This window comes from Aotus nancymaae, unplaced genomic scaffold (assembly GCF_030222135.1).
Source record: "Aotus nancymaae isolate 86718 unplaced genomic scaffold, 86718_ANA_hifiasm-v0.15.2.pri h1tg000046l, whole genome shotgun sequence".
Taxonomy (NCBI): Eukaryota; Metazoa; Chordata; class Mammalia; order Primates; family Aotidae; genus Aotus; species Aotus nancymaae.
In genome coordinates, this window is record NW_026988460.1 from 13501909 (window position 1) to 13520483 (window position 18575).

At 41.0% G+C, this 18575-nt stretch overlaps 1 pseudogene; it reads left to right on the plus strand.

The window, feature by feature from the left end:
- Positions 1 to 10777: 10777 nt before the first annotated feature.
- On the plus strand, positions 10778 to 11425 carry LOC105728211 (large ribosomal subunit protein uL1-like; annotated as a pseudogene).
- Positions 11426 to 18575: the final 7150 nt, after the last annotated feature.

The window sequence follows — 18575 nt, forward strand, 5'->3', positions numbered from 1 at the left end:
TGGTAACTTGTAACTCGGAAGATTTGTTTCTGGAAGAACTCTTTAGGCCCCAAGAAAATGCTACTCCACTTGCTTTCTGTCCTCAAACATGACTGTGCCTAATGCTCTGAGCCTTCGTGGGTTGGGCCATTACCATCATCAGAGTGACACTGCTTTGGAGTGCAGGGAGAATTTGGACAGAAGTGCTTAGATAAGAAAAAAGACACATTAACTTGTCAGCTCTTCTTCTCAGCATAAATGTAACAGATTCATGAATAACAATGTTTAGTTTTTAGTTCCTATTACTCTTACTTAGAATTCCAATTTCTATTACTTTTAAATCTGTATATGTGTAAGTCTAGACATTTGATACTCGTTCTTTATATTACTGTATAGATTTAACAGATGATGAAAGTGACAGCATAAATTAAGACTTTTTGTTTTCTGCAATAATAATTTACCAAATGTTCACACATGATACATAAATTTCGTGGTTTGTTTTCAACTCTGTCTCAGCAGAGTGAAGCTTTCTCAAACTGAAATTAATTTTTTAAAAAACCATCAAAGAACTACATTACTGAAGAAGGATAGTCTTTTTTGGTATCATTGTTAATAGAACACCAACTATGTGAAAAAAGAATTTTTTTAATGTAGACCCAAAAGTGACTGAGGCAGGTCTCAATTGATGAGAGGTTTATTTCGCCAAGGTTGAGGATGCACCAAGAAAAACCATAAATCACAAGAGCATCTGTGACCTGTGATTTTTCCAAAGAGGATTTTGTGAACTTGGATATTGAAAGGTGAAAACATAAGCAGGAGAGGGGACAAAAAGAGATGGGAGTGAGGGTGGGCAGTGAGGCAGATGATTACATTCTTATGAGACTCTGATTAGCTTCACTAAATCTACATTTTACATGTGAAAAGTGGGAGTGGGAGGAGTCAATTATGCATTGTCTCGTGCTCTGTAAATCTACATTTTTACATCCGATGAAGTAAACATGTGAAAAGAGGGAGTAGAGGAAATGAGGCTATGACACGGGGTTGTGAAATTATAGTTAACTGTTTGGGCTCAAAAGGAATACAGTATTGGTGACTCCCAAGTTAACTTCCCAAGCTCATCTTTCCCTTTGGCATAGTGAGTTTGGGGGTTCTGTAATTCTACTTTTCTTTTACACTTCCACCCCATATTATTCCATTTTCATGCTCCTGATAAAGACATACCCAAGACTGGGGAATTTATAAAGGAAAAGAGGTTTAATGGACTCACAGTTCCACTTGGCTGGGAAGGTCTCACAATCATGTTGAAAGGTGAAAGGCACATACATCTTACACAGCAGCAGACAAGAGAGACTTTGTGCAGGGAAACTCCCCCTTCTAAAACCATCAGATCTCTTTATATACCATCACAAGATTAGCATGGGAAAGACCCATCCCCTTGATTCAATTACCTCCCACCAGGTCCCTCCCATGACACATGGGAATGGTGGGAGCTACAACTCAAGATGAGATTTCTGTGGGGACACAGCCAAACCACATCACCCCTGCTCTTCAAAATCTTTTAAAGATAATACTGTAGAAGAAAATGAGACTCTGCCCATGGGTTTGGTCTGATCCCTCATCACTAGGATGATTTATTCCTAGAAGGTTAATTTCCACATGGCTAGGAAGGCTCATTCCTAAGACTTCATAAAGTCTCATACCCCAAAGAGAAAGACAGGGGGAGAAAGAGAGAAAGAAAAAAAAGGGACAAAAAAAAAAAAGAAAGAGAAAAGGGACCAAGGACAAATTACAGCAACAAAGTGAAAGCAATCCTGGAAAACCAATTCAGGCTATACTACTGAGAAGTCCATACAGCAGAGGCAGGCATAAAGGTGGCATATATGTATGTGTATAGACACACACACACACACACACACACACACGTATACACATAGGTTGTTGCTATTTCTCCTGAATTTTAAGTTGTCTAAGTTCAGTTTGAAAGGCTTTAAGGAAAGCAGAATTTTAGTTTCTAGTAATTCCAAGTCAGAAAAGTGGGATAAAAAAATTGAAAATGTTAGTATGGAGACAGGTAGTCAGGAAAGAATTCAGAATCCAGTCCAAATAAGCTGTAGACAAATAATAAAAACTGAAAAAAATGAATAAAGCTAGAACCTAATGGGTATACTATAGTGATATCAGCTCACTGCAACCTCCGCCTCCTAGCTTCAAGGGATTCTCCTGCCTCAGCCTCCCAAGTAGCTAGGATTACAGGCATGCACCACCACACCTGGCTAATTGTTGTATTTTTAGTAGAGATGGGGTTTCACCATGTTGGCCAGGCTGGTCTTGAACTCCTGACCTCAGATGATCCTCCCACATCAGCCTCCCAAAGTGCTGGGATTACAGGCATGAGCCACTGTTCCCAGCCATCTTTTGAAACACAACATTTCTCTCTCAGTCCTTTATTTTTACTAAAGACAAATCACAGAAGGACCAATTTATTTGCAAAAAGTTTTAGTCTCATTACACTTGACCTGATTAGTTGCATAAAGGACAGCAAGAATAATTATTGGTAAATAGGCTTTCTAAAATTGGCTTTCCTGGAACTTTTTCATAAGGAATCTCAGGTTAGACTTTTAAAGGCTTCTTAAGCACAGCCAAGGATTTATCTGTGCCTGCAGATACCTGTCTCAGTTCCTCTCTTCTTGAGGTCCTACAATAACATGAGATTCCCGGGCCTGTCAGAAAATGACATTCTCTACTTACCACAGGTCAATAACCCTGTAAAGGAATTTCATAAACAATGTACAAGGCCAGTTTTTCCAAGGGGCTTTTTATTTTTAGACAGAGTCTCACTCTGTTGCCTAGGCTAGAGTGAAGTCATGTGATGATCTCGGCTCACTGAAACCTCTGCCTTCTGGGTTCGAGCGATTCTTGTGCCTCAGCTTCCTGAGTAGCTGGGACTATAGATGCATGCGACCATGCCCGGCTACTTTTTTTGTGTTTTAGTAGAGATGTGGTTTCACCTTGTTGCCCAGGCCGGTCTTGAACTCCTGAGCTCAGGTGATCTGCCTTCCTCAGTCTCCCAAAGCGCTAGGATTATAGACATAAGCCACTATGCCCAGCCTCCAAGGGGCTTTTATTGGCTCTCTAACATCATCTCAATTTTTCAAAGCATTCTGATCATACATGAAAATATGCCATTCCAGTCAAAGTTTTGGTAAAATAACCAATGTCTACAATTATATCCTATTTCAAAAGAAAACAGATTCTTACTGAGCTTATGCAACTAACTATATTGCTATGAATGAAGAATACATACAAATATTTTCTAAATTTGGGAGAAATCAGGTAGAGAAAAGGAAATATGCTTCAAATTTAGCTCACAAGGGTATACTTTACAAAACTGTTAAAAGCTAAAAATAGATTTTTTTTTCTTGACTGAAAAAAGTAAAAGTGTCAGCAATGTTTCAAACAAAAAAAGTCATAAAAACATTATTTCAGTCCTCTATTAGTTCAGTCCTGTGCAATTAACTCATTCCACTTGATTGGGGTTAGCGATCCTTATGAACATATTAGTTCTCCAATGAGAATCCTGGAAATTTTCTCTCTAGCCCCATGGCACAATGTCTAAAATTATCAGAAATAAGCATTTAAGAGCACCCAAAAGAGTATTTTCCATAAACTTCCCAAAGAAGCAAGGTTTTTTTTTTCTGTAGCTGACTATAAAGAGCTTTTTGGGAAGAATCAAAGTAAAACAATAATTATCTGTGTATTACAAAAGTCGTAGGACAGTCATGGTTAAAGACAATTGTCAAGGAAATTTGGTTGTCTTTTTGGTGTATAACAATTTAACATAATATAATTATAGCTTAGCTTGTTTTCTTAATTAGATTACCAGCTTCATGGTACAGACAGAAGACAGGGAAATACTGGGTAGAAGAGGACAGTTCCCTGGCAAAGGCCCCACCCTCAAGCCTGGATACCCATGGCTCTAAGTGAGAACAGGCATTGAGACGTAGACCACAACCTGTGGAGGTCTGGCCTGCAGACCCCAACTCAATGATGGATGAATAAATACCCTCTCACACAATTACAGTGATTCAAGAGGGCTAGGCATGGTCATTGGCTGCTTTCAGAAGGCAAACTGCAACCAAGACTCCCTCTCCATCCACACATTTATTCAGTAAAAGATTTCATAACAGAGGTTCTAAGTCAACACACTTGTGGTTAATTAACATGGTTTCAAGAGTGGTTTTACAAATGGTAAAAGCTTGAGGTTCTGGGCCCAAAGTAAACACTATTAATGGGTAATTCCCCTTTGATCTCTCCCTGAGAGGACCAACCAGCACAAAGTTTACATGAGTAAACAAAGTAGAGACAAAGGGATGTGGGATAAACAGATTTAAACTGGGAAAGCCTTTTATCATCCCAATCTTTTCCCTAATAATGGACCAGCTGCCTTCAGCCTGTCCCAATAAAACCATTCAGGCTTCTAAAAGGTTTAAGACTAATCTATAACTTTCCTGTATATTTCTTTAATATTTTGCCAGCCACCCCGAGTGAATCTCAACAAGGCATTCCTGTTTTTGTGCCAAAAAAGTTACCTTTCGGCCCAATACACTCCCTATCCTGTATCCACATAAACCCCAAACCCCTTGCTCCAGGAGAGGACAAGCAGACAAATGGCAGAACAACATGGCAGAGAAGGAGAGAAGAGAAGAAACATTAGGAGGAGTTTAGCTGGGGAGAATCAGCCACTGGATGGCCAAACTCCAGGGGAAGATCATCTTCACACTCCATCTCCTATCCAGCTCCCCATTAATCCTGCTGAGAGCAACCTCCACCCCTACTAAAATCCCACATTCACCATCTTTCAAGTTTGTATGTGACCTGATCCTTCCAGGATACTGGACAAGAGCTCAGGATACAGGAAGCTGTCACACTTGTCCTCTGCCCTTGCAGAAAGGCAGAGGGTCTACTGAGCTGGTTAACATCTAAGCCATCCATGGACAGCAAGGCTAAAACAGCGCCCTGTAACACACTCACACTTGGGCTCCTGCACCTGTTTGTGTACATGTTCCCCCTCCCATAAGGGGTTTGAGCAGCAGCAGTGACCAAACAGATGTGCCACAAACCTGTCACACATCCTCCAGGGGGTGCCAGGGAACTAACTCTATGGCTTCATCAGGTGGAACCATTTAGTGAATACAGAAAGGAAAGCATGCAATTTTTAGGGCCTAATATTTAAATATGTGAGATGCAGGCATAGCTGGAAAGCAGAACACAGTTCCCCCAAATCTCAAGGATCCCATTTTTTATACCAAATGCTGGATCCCAAAAAAGAAGGAAAAGTCATGGGACAAGACAGTACGATGCTCCCACAGCACACCTTACTGCAAGCACATTTTTTCAAGTCTGGTGGACAACTCAACCCCAATCAGCCCATTTTGTGATCAGCCCATCTCCCATGGGATGATGACTCAGAGCAATGAAGATGGCAAAGAAGAAGGAGGAAGAGGGTGGAGTAAATATAAATAGAAGAACCATTTTTTTCAAAGGAAGCAAACAAAGATACTAAGCCCATAATTTTTTTTTTTTTTTTTTTTAAGTTTTAGCTGACCAGGCATGGTGACTCACACCTGTACTTCCAGCAGTTTGGGAGGCTGGGGTGGGAGGATTATTTGACACCAGAAGCTTAAAAGCAGCCTGAACAATATAGTGAGACCCCATCTCTACAAAAAATACTTAAAAATTAGGCAGATGTGGTGGTGCACACCTGTGGTCTCAGCTACTGAGGAGCTGAGGTGGGCAGATCACTTGAGCTCAGAAGATCGTGGGTACAGTGAGCCATGGTTGTGCCACCGCACTCTAGGCTGGGAAACAAAGCAAGACTCCATCTTTAAAAAAAAGAAAAGTTTTAGTCAACTAAAAAAAAATCCCAAAAATAGGATCTAAAAGGTGTTGAAAGCATAAAGGCTGGATATCAGCTTTTAATTAAATTGTCTTCTAACCATAGAGCTCTTTTAAAAAATCCATTCAAATCTATTATTACCAGATTTTAGATAGGACAAACAGTTGATTTTTTTGCTTTTGAACTTCTTCAGCAAAGGTATCTTCTCAACTGTTTTAACCAAGGTTATAATGACCACGGACACATGAGATGTCTCCAAAGAGGTGGCAAGCAGTTTTTTAAAAGATCCAGAATCACCCCAAAGACAGCTCAGAGAAGGAAAATTTCACTATCCATAAAAGGGATGTAGACCACATTTCTGTTAGGCCATGTTCTCTAGGGTCTTACCTTCTCAGCTGACTGTCCACACACAATGGCTCAAAAGCCTTGTGTGCCCCCCAACAGACAGAAGAAAACAGGAAATCAAAAGCTTCCCAAGGAAAGAGAAAGGATCAATAATAAATTGGTACCCCAAAAGACATTCATACAAACATTAAACCAATTCCCTGACCAGGAATCAAACCTGTACAGTGGAGATAAAACTGCAGAATTTTAACTACTTGGCCACAAGGTGGAGTGGCCTTTGTTGTTCCCAGATTAAGAAATAAACTCAAACCCTGATGGGAATTTTAACTACCAGAACTATTTTACATCAGACTTTTTCACACTTACTTTAGTCAGAGAATTTTTTAGGCTAGCCCTGACACTACTATGTGTCTTTTTAAAATTTTAATATTTTCATTAATTGCTTAGTATAAGAAATCTCTAAAATCTTTAACAGCACAGAGTGAGAGTCTAGGTAGGCAGTCTTATATAAATAAAACCTCTTAGGTAGTCAAATTTTGATTTTTCTTAACCAGCTAGGGATTTTAGAGGTAGAACTTGTCTTTCTGCAGCTGCAGAGATTTCAATTGACATAAGAGGGGACCAGAAGTTGGTCAAATCTAACAAAAGATGGACGGAAATAAACAAAAAAAAGAAAGAAAAAAGTGATCTCTGCCTGCAGCCTAGCCACCCTACCATCCATTACTCACAATGCATTTTCCACCTTTAAACTCTTCAATGACTTCTCATCACTCTCAGGATGATGCCCAAACTTCTTAACAAGACCAGACGGCCACTACCAACCTATTCACCTTACCTCTTACAATTTACATATAGCCTAGATCTCTGGTCATAAGGAGAAGTGATAGCCAGCTGACAATTAACTTTGACCTGCAGCCCAAAATGAAACCCCAAATCAGCCGCTTACCTGGAGATGGGGTCTAAGCTAAAGGCTACTCTTCACCATCACAGAAGTGGGAAACTCATCTTCCTTGTTGGAAGTAAACAAAACTCCCATAAAGGAGTTCTGCAGCAGAACTCCTTTATGGACCTCCCCCAGATTTTCAGATCTCAACTGAAAATTTGGGGGAGGTCAGGGACCTCTGAAGGGAGAAGTTCCCAGACCTCAGCAAATCATCCTAAAGGTCACAGAAATAAAAATAGCCCCAGCCAGTACCAGGCATTGAAAGGAGAGTTGCTACTGGCCAAGGGCCAATTCTACTCAGAGAATCCCTCTGTGGTTACCAAAATGGAAGCCAAAACGGGACAGAGTCAGGTCTCAAATGATTCGAGGTTTATTTTGCCAAGGTTGAGGACGTGCCCAGGAAGAAACACAAAACCCAGGAGCATCTTTGACCTATGATTTTTTTAAAGAAAATTTTGTGAACTTTGGTATTTAAAAGGGGAAAGAGCAAACAAGAGGGGAAAAAAGGAGATGGGAAGAAGGGTAGGCAGGGAGGCAGATGTACAGTCTTGTGAGGCTGTGATTAGCTTCACTAAATCTACATTTTACATGTGAAAAGAGGGAGTGAGGGGAGTCAATTGTGCATTGTCTCATTCTCAGTGAATCTATATTTTGCATAAGATGAAGTAAGCAGGTGAAAAGAGGGAGTAGAGGAAATGAGGCCATGACACAGGGTTGTGAATTACAGCTATGTATTTGGGTACAAAAGGAAAACAGTATTGGTGGCTCGATCCCTAGCTTAACTTTCCCTTTGGCATAGTGAGTTTGGGGTCCTGAGATTCTACTTTTCTTTTACAATAACAACACAATTTATGATTTTGCTGAAAGGAAGCCAAGGTGAACAAATTTTATGGAACAATATATGATAATTCATTAATCAGATAGGTCATTATTTCATTACCTATCCAAATATCACCAGCTCAGCTGAATGCCCAGGCATGATCAAAGATAATTCAGTTTAGACACATTTGATATTTTGTCAACTTTCAGTTACATAAAAACAATAGTTTCATACATGGTTTTCGTTCTTGTGGTTATGAAGATACTTTCATCAAACTGGGAAAATGCAAATTACTTGATGTACTGAATAACCATCTCTACCATGTACCATTTGCTAATTTTTCTTAGTCCTCTAGTACAGACATATTCGATGCTCCCTAATTTATAAGGGCAGCCAATTGCAAACTGCTGATCCCACTAATTCCAACTGTAGGTGAGGAAGGAGACCCAGGCATCTAGGATCATCTCCCACTTGACTTCCACACTGCATTTTAATAGAAGAAAAGCCTGGCTGACTGGGTGCTTCCTAAATCACCTTCCTGTAAATAGTGGGCATGGTGTGGGGGAATCTCTCCAGAAGACATTGTTTTTACTTAAATAAGATCAAACCCCCACCCCACTCCTCCATCAACCAAGACCCTTTCATATGTGATTTCTAAAGCTGTAAACCCAAGACCCTTTCATATGTGATTTCTAAAACTATAAACCCAAGAGCCTTTCACTTGTAATTTCTAAGGCTGTAAACCTAAGATTCTTTCATGTGTAATATCTAGATTGTAAGCCTATATAAAGGCAGAGCTTCTCTTTGTTAGGTGAGCTTGGTCGTTTAGACAAATTGTCGCCTGGCTCCCAGCCATAATAACAATAATAATAAACACCTCTTCCTTCCCAGTTTGGTGTTCCAGAGGTCTGTTTCTCGTGGCCAATCCTGCTTCATAAGACCTGACCACACCCAGCACAGCATGGTGACCCCTGTGACCTGCACATACACCTCTGGAGGGCCTTCCAGAATTAGAAACCCTGAAATAGCTCGAAAATCATGAAAAGTGGAAGAACTATCAACCCCTGTGGCGCCTAACTAACCTGAGACATTCTTCTATTTTTTCTTATTCTGGCCTCAATTGACAAGGCCATTGGACTTTGTAACCAACCTTGGTCAACCACGTCACTCCACACCCTACGACCTCCTCCCAGCTTGCAAACCTATGACCCCCTCCCAGCTTGCAAAAAAAAATACCCTAAACTGTAACTTATGTTACTTTCCACTGTTTACCCCAAACCTATAAAACCAACTCCTATCCCACTGCCCTTCCCTGACTCTCTTTTCAGACTCAGCCTGTCCACACCCGGGTGAATAAACAGCCATGTTGCTCACACAAAGCCTGTTTTGGGGGTCTCTTCATTCAGAGTGCATGTTTTAACACCAACTTTACATGCTCTGACACTTGCCTTCTTTGCAAAACATTCTAGATTTTCTTTGTCCTGGTTTATTTTTTGGATATTGCTGGGATTTCCCATACTCTATCTCATGCTTCTTGTTTACATAGCCACAAGGCAGCTAAAATAGCAAGAGAGCCAGCAATATATTCTATTTTTCTGTCTCTTTTCCTTCCCTCCCTTCCTTCCTTCTTTTTTCCTTTCCTCCCCATTCCTCTATTTATTCATATTTGCTGTCAGCCAGCTATCCATCACTTCCATCACCCTGCTGTCCCCCTTGTCATTCATCTTCCTGCAGCTGGCTGCCCAGCCTCATCCTCAATGCTACAACCCTGGGAAAATACAAATTACTTGAGTACTGAATGACCATTTCTACCACGTACCACTTTGTCAACTTTTGTTAGTCCTGTGGTCCAGGTATATTTAATGTTCCCGAATTTATAAGGGAGCCAGTTACAAACTGCTAATTCCACTAATTCCAACCCCACATGCCCACAGCCTCTGCTCACTATGATTCCTAACTGAGCAGCCCACATTCCACCCTCCCTCCATCCCTTGACCACTTTCCTCCTCTTTCCTAACTTGCCACTACTTCAAAGCATTTGTGCATAGTAGGTGGATACAGAAAAGTGCTTTCAAAGGAATCTAAAACCTATTTCTCCTATCCCGCATTGAATATAATTGAATTTCTTCAATTAGAATATTAATCTGCCCTCAAACAGTTTTACAAAGCGGGTTTGTTTTTGTTGCTTATTTTGGAAATGTTTTCTTGCCAACCTGTATCTCCTACCCAACTCTTGAAAATAATTTCGTTTCCCTTTCCTCTCCAGTAATCACCTCATCTCCCTCCCAGTAAAACCCCAATCACAGACATCCTCAGCTTTTTCAAGGATAAAAATCAAGGGCAGCCCAAAGATTAATCCTTAATCTTCAAAAGATACCAGACCTCCCCTCGATCCCAACTTGCTTTGTAGAAATTGCTCTCAAATTTTTGACTAGTTCAAAAATTAATTTTGGCAACTAAATTACTGATTTTTTTTTTTTTTTTTTTTTTTTTTTTTTTGAGTAGTAAGAATATTTTAGAGCTTGGCACACTGGCACATACCTGTAATCCTTGCTACTCAGGAAGGTGAAGCAGGAGGAGGATGGTTTGAGCCCAGGAGTCCAAGTCTGCAGTGAGCTACGGTCATACCACACACTCCAGCCTGGCGGACAAAGGGAAACACAGTCTCTAAAAAAAAAAAACAACTTTAGCTCTTTTCCGGTTAGCGCAGCAGGAGAAGCCATGAGCGGCAAAGTCTCTCGCGACACCCTGTACATGAGCGGCAAAGTCTCTCGCGACACCCTGTACCTGAGCGGCAAAGTCTCTCGCGACACCCTGTACGAGGCGGTGCGGGAAGTCCTGCACGGGAACCAGCGCAAGCGCCGCCAAGTTCCTGGAGACGGTGGAGTTGCAGATCAGTTTGAAGAACTATGACCCCCAGAAGGACAAGCGTTTCTCGGGCACTGTCAGGCTTAAGTCCACTCCTCGCCCCAAGTTCTCCGTGTGTGTCCTGGGGGACCAGCAGCACTGTGACTAGGCCAAGGCCGTGGATATCCCCCACATGGATATCGAGCCACTGAAAAAACTCAACAAGAATAAAAAACTGGTCAAGAAGCTGGCCAAGAAGTATGATGCATTTTTGGCCTCAGAGTCTCTGATCAAGCAGATTCCACGAATCCTCGGTCCAGGCCTAAATAAGGCAGGAAAGTTCCCCTCCCTGCTCACACACAATGAAAACATGGTGGCCAAAGTAGATGAGGTGAAGTCCACGATCGAGTTCCAAATGAAGAAGGTGTTATGTCTGGCTGTGGCTATTGGTCACGTGAAGATGACAGACGATGAGCTTGTGTATAACATTCACCTGGCTGTCAATTTCTTGGTGTCCTTGCTCAAGAAAAACTGGCAGAATGTCTGGGCCTTATATATCAAGAGCACCATGGGTTTGCCCCAGTGTCTATATTAAGGCATATTTGAATATTTGAATAAATTCTATTACCAGTAAAAAAAAAAAAAAAAAAACTTTAAAATAAAGTAATATTTACTATTACCATCCAAGGCATTTTGGCATCTTGACACAGGGAAGATCTTGTAAAAATCTCGCAACAGTTCTTAAAATAAAGTCAGTGTGGCTTTATGAACAACATGGCACCTTATCAGCACACTTTGTCACCAAAACCATTCATTCATTTACAAATGTTTGTCAAGAATCTAGTATGTGCTAAGTGGTGTGAAGTTGAGTCCATGAGCTCATAATTCATTTAACAAATGTTCTCGAGCATCTACTACGTTACATTCTGGAGATATCAGGACCCCAAGCAATTTTCATTCTCAAAGAGTTCACAATCTCATAAGGGAAAAACTACAACAAAATTTGAATAACAGAGTCTACGTACTAGGTATACACAAAGGCATATACAAAGGTATATACAACCTAGTACATAGATATCCTTAGTACATGGAGTTTTCCATCAGGTCTTTGAGCCCCTATAATTTAGTGTGTGTGTGTGCAAGTTTGGTATTCGTGTGATTGAGTTTTGCCTAGCTACACTATGAGACAGTAAACTCCTTGCAGACTGGGACCAGGTCTGTCTTTGCTCACCAGTGCCTCTCCAGCACTGAATGGGTATTGTTGACTGAGCCAGCTAATGTTAGTGTCATGGGCCAGACATTAACTTTACAATCAAGTTCAAATTATTTATTTGGGGACCTTAATGCCTTCCACAAAACTACTATTTCAGCAATATCCCACCACTCCCTCCTTATTCTGTAACCTAGCCCATTTCTGTGGCACTCCTATTCCTAATGGGCCTTAGGATATGTTTCACTCATGCTGCTTTCCTCTCTTGAGACACCTCCCATGTCCAGTCTTTCCACTCCTCCCTTCATTGCTTTTTGACTTCTTCTCCATCCTCTTTAAAGTATCGACTTGTCCCATTTTCCTTGTAAGTATGCCCCCACAGCTCAGGAGGTACCCAAGGAAGCAGTCTCTGAGAGGAAAATTGGAGCATGGGAAGATCAAGAGGTGCTGCTAGGATTCCCACCTGCGGAATGGAAGGAAAGGAAGCAGACTGGGCAAATGAGAAGTTGGGCTACAATGAAATCTCAACAAAGACCTCAGCCAACCCACAGGGAGCTCTGGAGCTGAGGCAGCCTTTTAGAGTTACTCCACGTTGTAGCTGCAGACAGGGTCTTTAGATTTCTGCATCAACCAGTCAATGGATGTAGACTGCCCCTGAAAAGGTCTTGGGTAGGAAGGGTGATAGCACTTTCAGCAATTTAATGAATGAGTCTTTCATTCCTTTAATGACACCTGGGCAGTGCACACAACATCCACTGTACAAATGCTCTCACATCTTCACACCCATCCAAATCACCCAGAGGCTTTTTAAAACACAGACTGGGCTGGGCACGATGGCTCATACCTGTAATCCTAACACTTTGGGAGGCTGAGGCAGGCAGATTGCTTGAGCCCAGGAGTTTGAGACCAACTTGGGCAATACGGCAAAACCCTGTCTCTCCAAAAAATACCAAGTTAGCCAGGTGTGGTTATGCATACCTGTGGTCCCAGTCACTTGGGAGGCTGACACCAGGAGGATCACTCAAGCCTGGGAGGTCGAGGTTGCAGTGAGCCATAATCACACCACTGCATTCCAACCTGAGCAACAGAGCGAGACCTTGTCTCAAAACACACACACACACACACACACACACACACGGCTTGGCCTCAACTCCAGAGTTATTAATGTAGTAGATCTGGGGTGGATCCTGAGAATCTGCATTTCGAACAGGTTTCCATATGATGCCAATGCTGCTGAACCTGGGACCACACTTTGAGAATCATTACACCACACACTGTACCCACACAAAGCTCAACCCACATAACTTCTGACCACTCACATTGTGCTTTCCAGTTGCCGCTTGGTGCCATGTTATTTGTATCGTCTTTTTTCGAGCTGCATCCTTTAGTAAATGCAGAGCTCTACAGACCGTGTTACAGTTTATGTTCTTTATGAAAGTAAATGGAAAGCAGCTGCTGGAATCTCAGCAGCATGGGATAGGGTCACATATTTCAAAAGGATCACTTTGACTACAGTGATCTTTATAGAAGAGAACTGACTTGCGATGGTTGGCAGGGGGCAAAGGGATATTGTCAGAAAGGACTCAGACGGAGTTAGGAGTTTGATTGTAGTAGTCCAGGGGAGAGTTAATAGGAGCTTGCACTAATACAGATGGAGAAAAACAGAGAGATTCAAGGGATATTTAGAAGGCAATAGTGACAGGGCCTGGAGATGGGCTAGCTGTGGGGGAAGAGAGATGTGTGAGGGTAAGAATGACTCCACAGTTTCTGCTCATGCAGCTGAACGTGTGTTAAGGCACCATTTCCTGAACACTGGAAGAGAAACAGCTTGTAGAACATGAGGGCCTCATCTACATGGCTTTTACAACTTTTTTGTTTTTTTTCATTCCTGAAAGCATCAAGTTGCAAATGCTTTAAAAAAATTAACTTGCTAATTGCTTCATTTTTTTTTTCTTCTTCTACACAAACATTGACTTTTCCACACAATACCCCTTGTGTTAGGAGATATATGTGCCGGAGCTGTTGCCATCAGGGAGTGCATCTTTGAATATTTGATTGTTAAAAACTGATTTAAAGTCTCCTGAGAGAACATTTTGTCCTTAACTGTCTGTACCCCCAAAAAAGTAACAAAGAACATCACATGGGCTGGCATTATTGCCAGAAAGTACATCAGTGTCTTGCCAAATTTGTTCTCCTCAGTCACAAGCTCTGGCCATTATGATGACAACATTTAAAAAAGAAAAAGAAAAACAGGAGAGTTGGCATAAAGAAGAATATAATCAAACAGTGTAGACATCGTGATTCGATTCAAGCACACCTCCTACCATGCAGTAGTGGCACTTAGAATACTAATGTCTCTGGTAAACTAAGGGATTTTGTTTTTTTAAAAAGAATTTAGAACACCAGGCTTTAACTTGTAAGATTTAGGACTCTTTCTTTAGCTCTGCTTGAATAAATACATAGCTTTTCCCTATTTTTTCAAAATCTGCCTAATGGACAAAGGGTTTTCTGTTTCCAGAAAACAATAGTGTTATATCAGATAGACATCCTTTTTTTTTAATTTCAGAATTTTAGGAGACTTAGAAGGCTACATGCAAGAAAGATTTTTTGACCCTTGTCATTTGAAATGGTTTAAGGTATGACAAGCATTTATAAATTTGCTATTGGACAAAGATCAAATGGATTCACTCCCCATTTTAAAAAAATTTGTATTTCTTATTTACATTTTAAAACCCCTACTTCTTTACCAAGACACCTATACCTATATGTGGCTTGTGGCTTTTGTGACTATTAGACTTCTTGCCTCTATCCCCTAAACACTGTCACAAAATACCAAATACTATTTAAATTTTTTTTTTTTTAAACTAAGAAGTCATTCATTTGAAAATACCCCAATTCCAGTTGCAGCTTAGTCGTTTATAAACAGTGCCACTCTACGGACATATAAGGCAATAAATAACAATGTATCCTTTAGCACAAATTCAATTTGATTATAAGGGTCTTACAGAGATTATGGGACATTAAAGTTGTAAAGCTCCAAGTTTATATTGAAAACCCACAGGTTCCAACAAAGAAAGTACACGCCAAATGTAATCTAGCAGGCTAACTTCACGTCCTCAATTCCAACAGATGTCAAAACTCAGGTCATTTAGGGAACATTTATTAAGCACTCACTACATACCAGCTATTTTGAGGTACTTCAACATTGTGGTAAATCTTTCTGTTGTTGTTGCTGTTTTTTAAAGTCGGCCAGGTGCAGTGGCTCACACATGTAATCTCAGCACTTTGGGAGGCCAAGGCAGGTGGATCACTTGAGGCCAGGAGTTCAAGAGCAGCCTGACCAACAATGGTGAAATCCCATCTGTACTAAAAATACAAAAATGAGCCAGGCGTGGTGGCAGGCACCTGTAATCTCAGCTACTTGGGAGGCTGAGGCATGAGAATAGCTTGAACCTGGCAGACAAAGGTTACAGTGAGATGACATTGTGCCACTGCACTCCAGCCTGGGCAACAGAGCTAGACTCTGTCTCAAAAAATATGTAATAACAATAATAATAACAATAAAAGTCACTTCTTAGTTTTATATAGCTTCACATTTGGGCTTCCTTTACTCCTGGACTTCAGTTACAGAATTCCAGAGTGGAAGTTCCTCAAAGAATGTGCAGTGAGGGGTCTACAACAAGTCTATGCCAAGGGAGATGCACACATTTTTTTTAGTCTTATTTTCTCACCAACTGGTTTGCTGTTACTCAAGAAATTGAGCCTAACACAGAAGCAGCACCCCACCAATATCTGCAGTCACAGAACCACCAAGATAGACTTACCAGTGACTCCCAGGAGCAGTTCTCCTTATCTAAAGTCTCCAGGCAGAATTTTCCTGGCAACCCTCTCACCTATAGGAGAGATCAATATAATTCAAGTCCTCAATTTAAAGAGACTGTAACTAAAGCTCCCAAGGGATAAAAAGTTCCATAGCTCAGGGGGTGCAAATGGGGACTTTAAAAGTACATAATCTCCAGTCTCAGTTTACTCCTATTAAATCAGTCTTTTAGAGGGAGCGCTCAGATAGGTGCGTTTTGAACAATTTCCCCCAAGTGCTTTTAACACAAGCCAGGCCTAGGCCAGGGACCAGCTCCAAGGACTATCACATGGAGATGGGAGATGGGAGAGAGGAGGCTGATGAAACAAGATAATACGTAAGGTCCTTGGCCTACAGAACACAATTTTTTAACTTTCATGAGCACAGATAAGATATACTAAGTTATATATGTCCCAATTAGTTTTTTAATAGAAAAAAAAAAGATCGGCCGGGCGCGGTGGCTCAAGCCTGTAATCCCAGCACTTTGGGAGGCCGAGGCGGGTGGATCACGAGGTCAAGAGATCGAGACCATCCTGGTCAACATGGTGAAACCCCGTCTCTACTAATACAAAAAATTAGCTGGGCACGGTGGCGCGTGCCTGTAATCCCAGCTACTCAGGAGGCTGAGGCAGGAGAATTGCCTGAACCCAGGAGGCGGAGATTGCGGTGAGCCGAGATCGCGCCATTGTGCTCCAGCCTGGGTATCAAGAGCGAAACTCCGTCTCAAAAAAAAAAAAAAAAAAAAAAAAAAAGAAAAAAAAAAGATCATTTTTATTGAAAAATAGAAGAAGGATAGGTTCTATGACTCACACTTATAATCTCAGCACTTTGGGAGGCCGAGGTGGGAGGATTGGATCCCTTGAGGTCAGGAGTTCGAAACCAGTCTGGCCAACATGGTGAAACCCTGTCTCTACTTAAAAACAAACAAACAAACAAACAAAATCATCCAGGTCTGGTGGTGCATATCTGTAATTCCAGCTAATCATTCTCCTGAGACAGGAGAATTGGGTGAATCCGGGAGGTAAAGGTTACAGTGAGCCAAGATCGTGCCACTACACTCCAGCCACTGATGCTCACCCGCAGATAGTGAGCTCCCTGAAGCCAAGGAGAATGTTTGAGCAGTCTTTTCATTTCCTCCTTCGAGAGCTAGAAGTATAGACTCCATGGTATTAGGTGCTCTGGAACGATTTTGTGAAGTTGAACCAATGCTGATGAAATTTCATGGGTTGTTAGTTTCTGTTCTGTCCTTTCCAGCAGGATGTTATGTAAAGATAAAAATAGGTTTGTTTGTTATGTATATTGGACATAACAGTTTCAATTTTCTGGTTAAATAGGAACTATCTAAGATCATCATGCCAGGGATCATATTTAATGAGCCTCTGAGCTTCCTACAACACCTAACTGAATACATGGAGCATACCTACCTCATCCACAAGGGCAGTTCACTCTGATTCTGAGGAGAGGATGCAGGTATAAGGCAAGTGAGGAAAAGGTCTAAGTGTTAAAAACCTTGCTACCAACCTGGCCCCAAACACACACAAATTCGCACAATTACTGTTAAATTCAGTGTGAGGTTGGGAAATGTTACCAAAGCTCAGTCTACGTGTCTGGATTCTCCTCTGGTCAGGATGACACCATCGTGCAAAGACCAATGAGTATTACAGGAGAAGTGGGAGGTGGCCCATAAGCAAACCTGGATATTAGAGGGCTTTTCTAAATCTTTAGATTAGAAAGTAGTGTTGTGTTAGGAGAAGAATTCAGCCTTTCTTCTTTCAGACTTTCTCAGGGTATTTCCAAGAAGTTAACACATACACACACAAAAGAAAAAAAATAGAAAAATACGTTTGTGCTTGCTTGTGTATATAAATATATATACATTGGTATATGTTAAAAGCAAGGAATTGCACTTTTTAATTTTTTAGATGGAAGATGTTTATGTGTTGTACATGGATGGACTAGATAGAGGCAGAGTACAGTAGACATGTTGTTCTTCAACAAAGCAATAGCATTCTAAACCGAGTCTTTCTGTTCTTTCATTTATATAAATCAGCATTTTCCAGCCTCATTGGACTTAACACCAATTAGGTGTGGAGTTTTATATCTCTTTCCCCAATCCTGGAATGTCATACTTTTAAAAAAATTTAAATGAATTAAAAGTAACTTTGGACTTGAGATTTTTTTTTTAAAAAAAAAGTCCTTGAGACAATCTGTAGCACTGTTAGAGGGTGATGACAACCATGATTGGGAATAACACTATAGGAAGTGACTCAAAGTGATTTTCATTCTGAATATCCAAGTTTCCATATCCTGCTAGAGCCATATTAAAATTCCAAAATAATTGAACTTCTCAAAATAATTCTGTAAATTACTGTCTTCGACAAAATTTGAAAGAATTTTGTCCTGAGAATTTTCGCTCCTGAAAGAATGTGGAGCGAGCTCAGCTATTTTTGACTTGTTCTCATGCTCTGTCCCATAGCGTGTAGCTGTGTTTGCTGTTATCTGCTGTTGCTTCTCAGTGGGAATGGACTAGAAAGCCTTTCAACCCACTGCTGGGAGAGACTTATGAATTGGTGCGGTGAGGTCTTTCACTTGCATGCTTTATATAGCCTTGCAGATGAAGAAGAGAAATACATACATATTGGTCATCAGCAATAACAATTATATATGACAAGAGCA